This window comes from Coenobita brevimanus, chromosome 46 (assembly GCF_032717465.1).
Source record: "Coenobita brevimanus isolate Jiangsu-jjx chromosome 46, ASM3271746v2, whole genome shotgun sequence".
NCBI lineage: Eukaryota > Metazoa > Arthropoda > Malacostraca > Decapoda > Coenobitidae > Coenobita > Coenobita brevimanus.
Window position 1 is genome coordinate 42933732 of NC_136999.1, and position 16222 is coordinate 42949953.

Consider the following 16222-nt stretch of genomic DNA (forward strand, 5'->3'; position numbering starts at 1 on the left):
GTATTATTTTAGTATATATATATATATATATATATATATATATATATATATATATATATATATATATATATATATATATCTATATATATATATATATATATATATATATATATATATATATATATATATATATCCAAAAGGGAGGGGCCATGGCCTCATGGCCTCCCTCCTCGGTATGCCACTGATAATAATGCTTTTTCCGTCCACTGAGGGTATGGACAGCACACCTGGCACACCTGGAATATATGCACCTGGACCATACTAAAAGGAAATTATACAAAATGGAAAGGTTACAAGTGAAGTTTCACAGTTATGAATAATATAATTTTGGCAAACTTCAAAATTAGCATCAATCTGAATGAAACTGAAGGTGATGAAAGGATTCTTAGACCTCAAAAATGTTTTGTTTCATTCAAGGAATTTCAAGTTTATGTTACAAAGACACCTGAACAGAGTACACACACACACACAAAAAAATGCAAGTGGAATTTACTGTAGAAAAAAAAAGGACACAAAATATGAATACAGAAAAATTACAAATGTCTATCTATCTATCTATATACCTAGGCTGCTTCCCCCAAGGAAAGGGAGGTAGCCGAGACAGGACGACTCACTCTCCATTTACTCACCCATTCAAACACATTCATTCGCATCTTAGCCCCAAAGGGGAGAACGGACAGATCCTCACCGCATCACACCGCACAAGGGTCAACTGCGCAATGCAAGCAGTGACATCCACAGCAGGGCCCGACAGCAGAACTGGTTTACCCCTGCCACATCATAACAGACCCATCCCCTTACCCGCACCTGACCTGACTAGCTGATCAGACCAAATGCGGGAGAATATCCCCTCAGGGCTGCGTCATCACTTATTCATTCACAATTTCTCTCCATTTATTTCTGTCACGCACAGCCACTCTTCCTTGCTCAACAGACATCCCTCTCGCATCCAGCGCTCTCTTCACACTGTCCATCCATCCTATTCGTGGTCTTCCTCTCAGTCTTACACCTCTCACATCAGATCTAGTTATCTTTTTCACCAATCGCTCATTATCCATTCTCTCCATATGCCCAAACCATTGCAACACCCTCTGCTCAACTCTACCAGCCATCTCCCGAACAACTCCAGTTCTCCTTCGCACTTCATCATTTCGCACTCGATCCATACATGTCACTCCACACATACTCCTCAGACATCTCATCTCCATTACATTCAAACTTTTCCTCTCTGCTACACCCATATTCCATGTTTCAGCCCCATATAACGCAGTCGGTACCACAACACCCTCATACAGCCTTCTCTTTACATCCATTCTAAGCGAACGACATTTAAACACTTTTTCATTCCTCCCAGCACCTTTCCTACTTCATTAATTCTAAACTTCACTTCTGCATCTATTCTTCCATCCACAGCAACATGTGACCCTAGATATTTAAAACAATCTACCTCCTCAAGCAACTCACCATTCAAAACTATATTCATCCCCCTACCATCTATCAACCTCGTACACTTCATCACTTTACTCTTATTCTCATTTACTTTCAATTTCCTCCTTTCACACACCCTTCCAAACTCCTCTACCAACTGTCTCAATTTCTCCTCTGAATCAGTCACCAATGCAGTATCATCTGCAAACAGCAGTTGCTTCAGATTCCACTCTCCTCCATCAATATTTACCAGATTCAGACCACCTAAAACTCTTGCATTCACCTCCCTTACAACACCATCCATGTAAATATTAAACAACCAAGGCGACATCACACATCCCTGTCGCAGCCCCACTCTCACGGGAAACCAATCACTCACAGCATTTCCCACTCTTACACACGCTCTACTATTTACATAAAAACTTTTCACCCCTTTTAGTAACCTACCATCAAGTCCATACAATCTTAAAACAGTCCACAAAGCCTCCCTATCAATTCTATCATACGCTTTCTCTAAATCCATAAATGCCCAAAACACATCCTTGCCTTTCGCTAAATACTTTTCACACACTTGTCTCACAGCAAACACCTGATCAACGCATCCCCTCCCTCTCCTAAAGCCACACTGCTCATCACTAATCACTCCCTCTGTACCCTCTCTAACTCTCATAATTAACACTCTACCATACACTTTACCTACAACACTCAACAGACTTATACCCCTAAAGCTAGTACATTCATACTTATCACCCTTGCCTTTATACAACGGGACCACACAAGCACTTGCCCAGTCAATTGGCACCATACCTTTCTCAAAGCACACATTCAATAATCTTACTAACCAGTCAACAATAGTCACTCCACCACCCTTCAGGCATTCCACAGCACACCCATCCATACCTGCAGCTTTCCCTGTTTTCATCTCCTTTACTGCCTTCTCCACTTCCTCCTTCGTGATCAAAGAATCATTCAACTCTCCCAACACATTTATTCCTTGCACCCTTCTATCTGCCACAATCTCAGCCACGTTTTCCTCCTCTACATTTAACAATCTTTCAAAATACTCTGCCCATCTCTTCCTTACTGCATGCATCTCAATTAACATCCTTCCATCCTCTGCTTTTACTCGTTCTTCCTTCCCAGACTCTCCCTTTCGCACCCTTTTCACCTCCTTCCAAAACATTTTCTTAATTTGTTGAAAATTCTCTGTCAGCCGCCTACCCCACCTCTCATCTGCTGCCACTTTAGCATCACGCACAGCCCTTCTCGCTCTATTCCTCTTTTCCTTATACCTTTCATATGACATCTCATCCTTCCTCTGCAGCCACACTTCATATGCACGTCTCTTCTCAGCCACAGCCATACTTACTTCCTCGCACCACCATTCACTTCCTTTTCTTACACCACCACCCACACGTCTCACACCACACACCTCTTCTGCATGCTCCACCACAGCACTCTTAAACAACTGCCATTCCTCCTCCACACTGCCATTTTCCCGATCTTTCACTGCGTTCCACTCATCTTTCAATTTCTCCTGATACTCTATCTTTTTCTCTCTTTTATCCAACTCACTCACTTTCAAAACCTCCCTGCCACACCTAACCCTCCTAGCTCTCACCCATCTCTTACCTACTCTTAACTTTCCCTCCACCAGGTAGTGGTCAGACATACCTCCACCCTCCCCTCTCAGAACTCTCACATCCAACAATCTTCCTATTACATTCCTAGACACAACCACATAGTCCATCAAGGCTCTATCAACAACCCTTCCACCCTCCTGTCTCACCCATGTATACTTATAAATATCTTTCTTCTCAAACAGCGTATTCCCAATCACCATCTCTCGCTCAACACACATCGCTATCATTCGTTCCCCATTTTCATTTCTTCCAGGCACACCATGCATACCAACTACGCCTTCAACTGCTACATTTCCCACTCTAGCATTCAGATCTCCCATCATTACCACATTCACATTCGCTCCAAAACTCTGCAGACACTCATCAACATCATTCCAGAAAGACTCCCTCTCTTGTTCATCCCCTTCACTACCAGGCCCATATGCACTCACAAACACCCACAACTCACGTTCAAATTTCGCTTTCACCCACATCAGTCTCGATGACACCTCCTTCCATTCAATCACACACTGCTGCACTTCCGGACTCACTAACAAGGCCACACCTTCTCTTGCCCTTCCTCTATCGACACCTGACAATCTTCCATTCACACTTCCAAACATATATTCCCCCTTCCCTTTCATCTTCGTTTCACTCAAAGCTAACACATCCAACTTTCTTCTCACAAACATTCTCCCAATCTCCTCCCTTTTAGCCTCAATTGTACTACATCCACGCACATTCATAGACCCAATCTTCAGGGTACGGGGATAACTCCATCCCCCGTCCCTTTCTCTGGCCTGTCTCTTTTTAGGAACTAAAAAAACAGAGGAGGGGGTCCCTAGTCCCCTCACCCCGCCCCTTTTAGTCGCCTTTTACGACACTCAGGGAATACGGTGGCAGTATTCTTCCTAACACAACCCGGCCGCAGAGTAGTAGATAATGAGAATGTGGATTGTAAAAAGTCTGGGATAAAATCTCTACATAATTTAGATAAATATCTTTGAATGTTGCCTGTACACTAGAAATATTAAAAAGCAAGAGGGATAGACAGTATTACGCACCTGGATATGGCAAAGGTAAAGACTATGTAAACGATGAATTGTTTTCTGGTACGAGCAAATGATTCTTGGAAACATGTATCAGATTTAATGAAATAACTAATAAAATGGTAACAGAAGAGCAAAATGCTGAAACAAAATGACACACACACACACACACACACACACACACACACACACACACACAAACAAACAAACAAGTGCAAACTTGTCAGAAATTATGATACACTCCTTTATCTGACGAGTGTTAATCCAAACACGACCTTAAAGTAAATTTACACAAATCTCTTAGGAGATTAAGGTATAATTTATATTCTAACTCACTAGTACTTATTCTCATTATCTCCTAGCCAGTTCCCCCCAGATTTGACCAAATCATAAAGGTTACTTAGCTAGACTGAGTTGGAACAACAGATGACGACGGGCCTGATGTTTCGCTCGGTTGCCTGAGGCATCCAAGCGTCCTTAGGTGCGTACTTTACAGCATGCAGCTTAACGGGATTTGGAACTAGAGTGAGCGAACATGTCGAGTCTCTTCTCCCTCACAGGATTGAAGACATGCCAACTATTTATCAATTACAATGCTAACTAAAGTTAAATTACTTTATGAGATATACAAGGCGAATCTAACTTAATCTTAGTTTTATTTAACTAAGGCCAAATATTCCCTTTATCTTAGTAAATATGTATTAAATCTTTCTCCATTTTCTCCTGAGGATACAGGTCATCGTACCACGTAAGCACCGTGGTCAATAGAAAATTCCCAAGTATTTACACATATTTACAATACAGTTATCTACAAGGGTTAAACACAGTAGCATTTAAGAACGATTAAAGAGAACGTAATCTCTCGGTTATAAAACCACATGAATTGGGCAAGGTTTTCCTGTGCTTTTAATCAGGGACAACTGTTTTAAAAAGTAAAGAGTGGAACCACTCTGGGGGGAAAATATTTCCCCACAGTTTTCGGGCCGGGCGAAAAATGATACACTGAATCATGTAATGTGACCCTTAGGCAGTAGTTCTCTCCATACATTTCGAGAACTCTGTGCTGCGGCCCTTCTAGGTCGCGAATCTTTACCCAATTGCTCTCCATATATATATATATATATATATATATATATATATATATATATATATATATATATATATATATATATTATTCATAATGAATGGAGGAAGGAAAAAAATAAGTCCATGTGCCTAAAGGCATCCTCCATTCATAAAATACATATAACAATTGGATTTAAAATCGAGAGGATTAAATGCATGTGGGAAGCAACTCCTAGGAAGTGAATTCCAGAGGGTAGTAGTTATGGGGATAAATGAATTTTCATATGCGGAGGTTCTGCTTTGTGTGGGAGAGAGTGTGAGTTAATGGGCGCTCCCAGCTGCCCGAGTATTTCGGGAGAAAATGTGAAGGGAAGGCACAATTGAAGCCTGTTCGTTAGAGCACTTACAGTAAAAATATCGATAAAATAGTGCTAAAGAAGCAACATCTCAACGTAATGATAACGGAGGAAGGTCCTGCATTATGGCAGGATTATTGATTAATCTAATGGCTTTATTTTGAATTTTGTCCAACTACCTCAATGCAACCGCTCCACATCCACTCCACAGTGGTGAACAGTATTCGATCTGAGAACGCACATGACTTTTGTATATTGTGGCCCTCTGCTCGTCAGTGAAGAACTCACGAACTCTGTACATAAGCCCCAGTATTTTAGAAGCATTTTTAGCATGGGATTTAACATAAGCTGTCAAGCTTAGGTTGGTGTTTAGAGTAACACCTAGGATATCAATTGTAGTGGATATGGGAATACTGGCATCATTTAAAATTATGTGAGAGTCTGAGGGATTCTTTCTATTGGAGAAATTACTGTATTTAGTTTTCTGAACATTAAATGAGGCTTAAATTCTTTGGGCCCCATTGATTAATTTTAGAAAGGTCCTGGTTCAGAGTAATTATTGCGTTTATTTGGCAATTTAATACCAGTATATCGAATTGTGTAAAGGACGTAATGATGTGAAAGAACTATAAAGGGTCGAGTCATCAGCATAAGAGTGTATTGGGTTGTGCATGACAGATAGGAGATCATTTATATGAATGAGAAAGAGGGTTTGCGCCAATACTGTTCCATGACGTACACCAGCATTTATGGAATGAAAAAATTCCATCTACCATGACCCGTATTTTTCTAGTATGAAGGTAAGAAGAAATTAGAGGAACCAGTGATGCAAGGCCAAACTGTGACATCTTAGACAATAAGGCCTGGTGCCATACTCTGTCAAATGTTTTACAAATATCAAGTGCTACTGTGTGTGTTTCACGATGTTTCTCTATTGTTTTGTTAATCTGATGGGTAAGAAGGCAAAGAATATCTACAGTTGAAAGTTCCTGTCTAAATCCATACTGCCGATCATTAATCAATTTATTGATTTCTAGATGCTTGACTATGTGTTTGTTAATTAGTCTCAAAAACTTTACCGAGAACGGAAGTTATTGCAATTGGTCTATAGTTTGATGGATCAGAATTTGTATATATATATATATATATATATATATATATATATATATATATATATATATATATATATATATATATATATATATGAACGGTGGTTCGAAGAAGTAAGTATGGCTGTGGCTGAGAAGAGACGTGCATATAAAGTGTGGCTGCAGAGGAAGGATGAGATGTCATATGAAAGGTATAAGGAAATGAGGAATAGGGCGAGAAGGGCTGTGTGTGATGCTAAAGTGGCAGCAGAAAAGAGGTGGGGTAGGCGGCTGACAGAGAATTTTCAACAGAATAAGAAAATGTTTTGGAAGGAGGTGAAGAGGGTGTGAAAGGGAGAGTCTGGGAAGGAAAAACAAGTAAAAGCAGAGGATGGAAGGATGTTAATAGAGATGGATGCAGTAATGAAGAGATGGGCAGAGTATTTTGAAAGATTGTTAAATGTAGAGGAGGAAAGGGTGGCTGAGATTGTGGCAGATGGAAGGGTGCAAGGAATAAATGCGTTGGGAGAGTTGAATGATTCTTTGATCACGAAGGAGGAAGTGGAGAAGGAAGTAAAGGAGATGAAAACAGGGAAAGCTGCAGGTATGGATGGGTGTGCTGTGGAATGCCTGAAGGGTGGTGGAGTGACTATTGTTGACTGGTTAGTAAGATTGATGAATGTGTGCTTTGTGAAAGGTATGGTGCCAATTGACTGGGCAAGTGCTTGTGTGGTCCGGTTGTATAAAAGCAAGGGTGATAAGTATGAATGTACTAGCTTTAGGGGTATAAGTCTGTTGAGTGTTGTAGGTAAGGTTTATGGTAGAGTGTTAATTATGAGAGTTAGAGAGGGTACAGAGGGAGTGATTGGTGATGAGCAGTGTGGCTTTAGGAGAGGGAGGGGAGCGTGGATCAGGTGTTTGCTGTGAGATAAGTGTGTGAAAAGTATTTAGCGAAAGGCAAGGGTGTGTTTTGGACATTCATGGATTTAGAGAAAGCATATGATAGAATTGATAGGGAGGCTTTGTGGACTGTTTTAAGATTGTATGGACTTGATGGTAGGTTACTAAAAGGGGTGAAAAGTTTTTATGTAAATAGTAGAGCGTGTGTAAGAGTGGGAAATGCTGTGAGTGATTGGTTTCCCGTGAGAGTGGGGCTTCGACAGGGATGTGTGATGTCACCTTGGTTGTTTAATATTTACATGGATGGTGTTGTAAGGGAGGTGAAAGCAAGAGTTTTAGGTGGAGGTTTGAGTCTGGTGAATGTTGATGGTGGAGAGTGGTATCTGAAGCATCTGCTGTTTGCAGATGATACTGCACTGGTGGCTGATTCAGAGGAGAGATTGAGACAGTTGGTAGAGGAGTTTGGAAGGGTGTGTGAAAGGAGGAAATTGAAAGTATATGAGAATAAGAGTAAAGTGATGAAGTGTACGAGGTTGGTACATGGTAGGGGGATGAACATAGTTTTGAATGACGAGTTGCTTGAGTAAGAAGAGTGTTTTAAAAATCTAGGGTCACATGTTGCTATGGGTGGAAGAATAGATGCAGAAGTGAAGTTTAGAATAAGTGAAGCATGCAAGTTGCTGGGAGGAGTGAAAAAAGTGTTTAGATGTCGTTCGCTTAGAATGGATGTAAAGAGAAGGCTGTATGACAGTGTTCTAGTACCGACTGCATTATATGGGGCTGAAACATGGAATATGGGAGTAGCAGAGAGGAAAAGTTTGAATGTAATGGAGATGAGATGTCTGAGGAGTATGTGTGAAGTGACATGTATGGATCGAGTGCGAAATGATGAAGTGCGAAGGAGAACTGGAGTTGTTTGGGAGATGGCTGGTAGAGTTGAGCAGAGGGTGTTGCAATGGTTTGGGCATATGGAGAGAATGGATAATGAGCGATTGGTGAAAAAGATAACTTGATCTGATGTCAGAGGTGTAAGGCTGAGAGGAAGAGCACGAATAGGATGGATGGACAGAGTGAAGAGAGCGCTGGATGCAACAGGGATGTCTGTTGAGCAAGGAAGAGTGGCTGTGTGTGACAGAAATAAATGGAGAAATTGTGAATGAATAAATGATAACGCAGCCCTGAGGGGATATTCTCCCGCATTTGGTCTTATCAGCTAGTCAGGTCAAGTGCGGGTAAGGGCATGGGTCTGTTATGATGTGGCGGGGGTAAACCAGCTCTGCTGTCGGGCCCTGCTGCGGATGTCACTGATTGCATTGCGCAGTTGACCCTTGTGCAGTGTGGTGCGGTGAGGATCTGTCCGTTCTCCCCTTTGGGGCTAAGATGCGAATGAATGTGTTTGAATGGATGAGTAAATGGGGAGTGTGTCGTCCAGTCTTGGCTACCTCCCTTTTCTTTGGGGAAGCAGCCTAGGTATATATATATATATATATATATATATATATATATATATATATATATATATATATATAAAATATAATATAAACACTATTTTCTAAGATATCTTACTGTCTCCGACAGGCAGAGTCATGGTGTAGGGTGGCAGAGGGGAGGAAGTAGTGTTTATATATATATATATATATATATATATATATATATATATATATATATATATATATACACTATTTTCTAATCTTACTGACTGTGAGGGTAGAGGGTAGCAGAGGGGAGGAAAACACCAGCGATTTTACAAAATTTGCTAGATCGACTATGGTTATCACCTGGTTGAAGAGTATGTTTTGCTAGATCGACTTTAAACATCACCCGGGATTAAGAGGGTAACATACAAACTTGTGGTAAATTACAGTACATTATATATATATATATATATATATATATATATATATATATATATATATATATATATATATATATATATATATATATATGTACACTATTTTCTAACATATCTTACTGACTGTGAGGGTGGAGGGTAGCAGAGGGGAGGAAAACACCAGCGATTTTGAAAAATTTGCTGGATCGACTATGGTTATCACCTGGTTGAAGAGCATGTTTTGGTAGATCGACTTTAGACATCACCCTGGGTTAAGAGGTTAACATTGAAACTTGTAGTAAATTACAGTACATAATTTAACAAGCAATGACATAAACAAAACATTATTGAGAAAAAAAATTAAGGTAAAACTTATAAAACAACGATATTCACAACAGGAGGCTAACCAGGAATGTTGACTCATAACAGAACTAAGGTACAAGAAACAGTGAGAAAATTCTAGTAAATCCTGCGTCTCAACACTACCCCCTCCCTAATCCTTTGTCATCTCGACAAAACTACCCAGTGTGTACAATCATAATCCTTAATCCAAACTAATCATTAAATTATACACAAAGTAATCCTTCAACTTATAAGGTCTTCTCCTATGCCACTTCTGACAATCACCGTGCTCCTCCACTCAGTCCGCTCCTGGAATGTCTTGGTCGTCTTCCTGATGCACTTCTTCTCTTGGGAAACTGTCACCATCCTCTTGCACTTCAGCTCTTTGGTCCTCCTCAACATCCTTGGCTCCAGGAAAGCACGATTCTGCAGAGACGTCCCAGCTGTACTGTCCTGGTCTATGGTACTGCCATAAACGATTCACGTGTACTACCTTTGGACAAGTTTTCCTGCCTCCCTGAATAGGGTACATTACATCTGATAGGCGGTCCAACACAGTGTAAAGCCGGTCCCATGGGCTCTGTAGCTTTGGTGACTATCACTTCTTTCGCTGAGGGTTGTATAACCAAACTTGGTCGCCATCCTTGAAGCTCACCTCACTTGCCTTGGCATCATACTTGCAGTTCATCACCTCTCCTGGAAACTTGACGGCTCCTCGTACTTGATGATGTACCCCAGCCAACCTTTCCTGGAGGTGCTTCGCATAGCTGGAGGTGTCTGTAGGCAGGTCTTCACCAGGTGGTCTTCCCATTAACAAGTCAATGGGTAAGTGTAACTTGTAGCCCAACATCAGTTTTGCATGAGTGTAGCCTGTAGACTCATGGGATGCAGACCGAGGCGGTGGCCTAGTCGTTAGAGAGGTGGCCTGCAGTCCTATCAGACCCAGGTTCAAATCCCGGCTGGGGCAGGGAACAGTTTAATTATTTGAATTTCATTAAAATCAGACTTTCCTGATCTACCAGAAGACCCACCGACAAGTCGTAAAAATACCCCAGCTAATACCAATACACTAGTCTCTTCGAGACAGCCCTAGCGTGTATTCAGTATGGATGGTGGGTGTTAGCGCCGAAGTGGTGACGTGTGGAGGTGTGTGGTATGTAGGAGGGCTATTGGGCCTTGGTAGCAGGCTGTGAATCCTATGCCCAGAGTCAGACACACACACACACACACACAAAAAACAATGCAGGTCACTTCTGGTCCCATTCTGTTTGTCCTTCATTGCAGTACTTGGGTAGTTCTTGTCTTAGGGTCCAGTTGAATTTCTCCACCATCCAATCTGACTGTGGCCTTAATGGGGTCATCCTGGTCTTCTTGATCCCCAGTGACTTACAGCATTCACAGAACACAGCAGACTCGAAACTTCTACCATGGTCTGAATGTAGCTCTTGTGGCATCCCAAAGCAATGGAAAAACTGGTTAACCAACACATGACCAACAGTCACAGCCTCTTCATCAGGGATGGCATAGGCTTCTGGCCACTTTGTGAAATAGTCCGTGACGATACATATATACTGGTGTCCTCTTTCAGTGAGTGGCCGAGGTCCAGCAATGTCCACTATGACTCTTTCCATTGGTGCACCCACTAGGTACAGCTGGAGAGATGCGCAACCACGTTTCTTGGGTCCCTTTTTGGCACAACACACATCACAAGCCCAACACTACTCTTCAACGTCCTTCCACATGCCAGTCTAGTAGAACCTCTGTTGCAGCCAACTTAGAGTTTTCTTCACTCCCAGATGCCCACTAGTGATCTGGTTATGAGACTCATCCAAGATCCCTGACCTCATATTCTTCACAACCACCAGTTGCCAATACTTGCTGATGCCATCAGGTATCTCCCACTGACACTCCAGTAGTTCGTTGTTCAAATGAAGAGAGTCCCACTGACTCTAGTAGCTCTAGGTTGCAGGGCTGAATCAAGAAACCTCTTCTCAAGATGATCGCACTGTACTCCGCTGCAGCCACTCTAGTACTGGTTATAAATCTGCACCCTTCATCTGCATCTTCTTCAGGTCTTTTGCATCTGACGCTGGCCCTGTCACTACAGTAGAGCTGCATTTCTTGCTATGGTCTTCTTTTTTACTACATTGCTGGCACTTTGGGTCACAAGGCCGATGACTCAGGTTGTCAGCATTGCCATGTACCTGCCCAGGATGGTGCTGTACCTCATAATTGTGCTGGTCTAGCTTCCTGATCCAGCATGCCAGTTGTCCTTTCGGATTCTCCAATGTCTTCACCCACTTCAGTCCCGCTTGGTCTGTCCTGATGATGAAGTAGGACCCATACAAGTAGGGCTGGAAGTATTTAACCTGCGACATCCTATCGACGTTAATTAACATCCACACGTTTTGTCACTGCCTATCCGGTTGATGTACTTTAACGCACCTCAATTGCAAAGTCCATAATTTGCACATTTATCATAATGCGCGTGAGATTTTCGATTCGCCCACCCAGGCAAGCCTCCCCTAACTGCCATCAATCGGGCAGCCTCCCAGACCCCGCGTGACCCGCACGCACCCTTGTCTCAGTCACTCACCTGTTAGCAGTGGCCCAGGTCAGACATGGCACGTAAAGGTCTCTCTGAGGACGAAATACAATCCGCCCTGGATACCTTCACTGGAGATAGTGATTCTCCACTGGAAGACGATGTGGAGGGTAGGGATTATGTGGAGCCTGAGGAGGAAACAAGCAGTAGTGATGAGAAGGTCCCTTCACTGAGGAAAATGCGGTATGTTACGTACCGTAAGGCGAGGGAAGGCCAGCCTGGACCCCACACACATGCACGGACCTCTCTCCAGCCCCTACACAGAGATTCTGATGAGGACGAGGACGAGGACGAGGACGGCGTAGGACGTGATGTAACCTCGAGGTTGGGGAAGGAGAAAATTTCACTGCGAGGATCAGAATGTGTGGCGAGAAGGCAAATCAGGTATGGTCCTTCTATATTGTCTGGGGAAGGAGAAAGTGGTGTGGCGGGAGTGAGTGGTGAAAGGGAAAGTGGTGTGGCGGGAGTGAGTGGTGAAAGGGAAAGTGGTGTGAGGGAGGCAGCACGAGCACGTGGTGTACGTGAGCATCGGGGAGGCGAGGTGGAGCCGCTCCCTAGCACGCTTTTCGCCCCACAATATTCCCACACTTCCTCCCCACAGCCCCAAGATCTTGCGAAAGGAAGGAAAGGGAAGGGAAATGGAAAGGAAAAGGGAGAGGGAAGAGAAGTGCGAGTGAGGAAGGGCGCCGGTCTCCACCTCCCCAACCTCCCCGACGACCCTCCGCTCCCCACCCTGACGAAGGCGACAATAGGGACGAGGCTGGAGACGGTAGTGTGTCATGGAACTGGGAAGATGGGAGTAATTTCACTCCCATCATTCACCCTTTCACTGAGGAGTGGCGGTCTGGTTGCACGGCTCTAGGTATGCACGCTGGCTCCACTAGGGTGGATTTCTTCCACCTTTTCTTTGGGGAGGAGTTTGTGGGCCACATAGTGGAGCAGACGAACCTATTTGCAAGAAGCCAGCGCCGTGAAAGTGAATGTCTAGGTACAACCAGCAGGCACTCCCAGCATTATGACTATCCCGTAACCCTTGCTGAGATGTTCCTATTTTTTGCCCTGGTTCTCTTGATGGGTGTTGTACGAAAAAATCAAATTCCTGCATACTGGACCACTGACCCAATAACCAGCACACCTTTCTTTGGAAAAGTAATGGGTCGTAATCGATTCCAGCAGATTCTCAGCCGCCTCCATTTTTATGATGCAGACGACCCTGCTAATGCCAATAACACAGATAAAATGAGGAGAATTAGGCATGTCTTTGATCACCTATGGGATATGTTCTGCTCGTCATTTTATCCTTACAAAGACCTCGTCATAGACGAGAGTCTTGTGTTGTGGAGAGGCAATATTTCCTTTCGCCAGTACATACCCAGCACGAGACACTGTTTTGGGTTCAAGATCTTTGTTATGTGTGACTGTAAGACTGGTTATGTGCAAGACATAGTCTTGTACACGGGTGCACACACAGACATAACAGATGATCGTAGTATTGGCCTCTCAGGGGCAGTGGTGAAGACAATGATAGAAGAGTACCTTCATCGTGGTCATGTGTTGTACCTGGACAACTGGTACACTAGCCCTCTTCTCACTCGGTTCCTCCACCAACATGATACCAGAGTCTGTGGTACAGTAAAGAGAAACCGTCGCCATATGGTCAAGGTTGGGAGGAAACTTGACAAGAACGAGGTGGTTTTCTTCCAGGCAAATAACATCCTTGCCACCCTGTGGAACCACAATAGGGAAGTTTGCCTCCTGTCGACTGTACACAGCCCCCTGATGCACCGCACAGACTCTGCTGATCACCGCAGTGAGAGGAGGCACCACGTCTGGAAACCTGAGTTGGTACTGGACTACAATCTCAACATGAAGCAAGTGGACCAGTCAGACTCCATGATTTCCAGTGTGGACTGTGCCAGGACCACAGTGAAGTGGTACAAAAAGCTCTTCTTCCACTAGCTCGACATCACGGTCCTCAACGCACACTACCTCCATGCCATGACAACGGGAATCTCCGAGACCTTTGAGGGGTTTGTGAGGGAGCTGTCTCGTGAAATTATCGCCAGGTACGCACTGGACAGGCCCCCACACCGCACCTGCAACCCCATGGCTGCCCAGACTCCCCTATGCCTCGCAGGACACCACTACCCGAACACTATCCCTTCCCTACCAAACCTTCATAAAGCCCAGCACCGCTGCCATGTATGCAAGCACTCGACAGTAAGACCAGCCACTCAGAGAAAGGACACAAGGTATGAGTGTGCAGAGTGCAATGTTGCGTTGTGCCTTCAGCCCTGTTTCAAAGAATATCACAACTACCTACAGTACTGATACTGTGTGCGATAGCGATAATATGACGCTCAGTATAATGGTATGTGATAAGAAATATATAAAGTTGAAACGTGTGTAATGTTATTGGTAAAATATTATATAAGTTGAGAAATAGTGTAAGTTGAAACAAGTGATATCACAAGTACACTCAGTGTATAAATCTGCGATAATATGATGCACAGTAGAACAGTCGGGTCTGTAAATATGTGATAGCAATGATATAAAGTGAAAACGGGCGTAATGTTAGTGGGAAAGTAATTTATAAGTTGAAAAGTAGTGTAAGTTTAAACAACTGATATCGCAATTACACTCACTGTGTAAATATGCGATAATATGATGCTCAGTAGAATAGTAAGGTCTCAATATATGTGATAGCAATTATATAATGTGGAAACATGTGTAATGTTAGTGGAGAAGTATTATATAAGTTGAAAAATAGGTTGTAAGTTGAAAGAATAGTCATAGCGACTTCACCCGCTATGTAATTATGCGCTATTATTACACTAAATATTATCGTAAGGCCTGTAACTATCTGAAAACAGTTCTCTAAAGTGGAAAAGGGTATAATGTAATTGGAAAAGTATTATGTAGTTTGAAAAAAGAGAATGTGAGTTGAAACGACAGTCAGAGCAAGTTCACTCACTATGTAAATATGCGCTAACATTACGCTAAATATTATTGAAAGGCCTGTAAGTATGTAAAAACAGTTCTATAAAGTGGAAAAGGGTATAATGTTATTGGAGATGTATTATGTAAGTTGAAAAAATGAAATGTATGATGAATCAACAATGTTAGCGATTCATCGGTGAACAGTTTGGGCGATTTTGCTACGTTTGCCCGATGGAACAATGCTTATTTCACCTCTATTTTTGTATAAAATCCAATTTACTCTTGTACCACATGTTTTTTTGTTTGTAATAAATAAATAATTACCTACCTACTTTTATTGGTTTCCCAGACTTATAATACCATAGAAAACATGAGAGCCACAGACCACCTCCACAGAACACGGTATCAGGTGTAACGAAGGTATACCTGTTTAGGCCACTTATGGACCCCGGTGAACACTTTCTTTGTGACTGGCCATTGTTTCTCACCAAAAGTGGAGGTTTGAGCCAAGAAAATTTTGGTCCAAAAATGGTCGGGATTGGGGGAAGTCAGTGGTGGAAAAGTGGTCTAACGGGGCTGGTTAAGGCTCTTCATCACTGCCAAGAGTTCCTTATGGGTCACAAAGTAGTTCAGCTCTGGTGGACTGAGATTTTTGCTGTAATATGCCACTATATACTTCATGTCATCCTCCTGCTGTGACAGAATTCCACCAATACCATGGTCACTAGCATCACAGTCCAAGATAAATGTCTGACTCTGATCAGGGTACGGCAATATTGGAGAGCTTTCCAATGCATGCTTGAGTTCGTGATAGGCCTTCTGAGTCATTGCAGTCCATGTAAATTTCTACCTCTTCCCCAGGAAATTGTGCAGAGGTGCACCTATCGTTGCAAAGTCCTTGACAAAACGTCGGTAGTAGAGACACAAGCCCAGGAAACCCCGTAGCTCCTTCACAAAAGTTGGAACTGGCCAGTTTTCCACAGCTGCCACATTCTC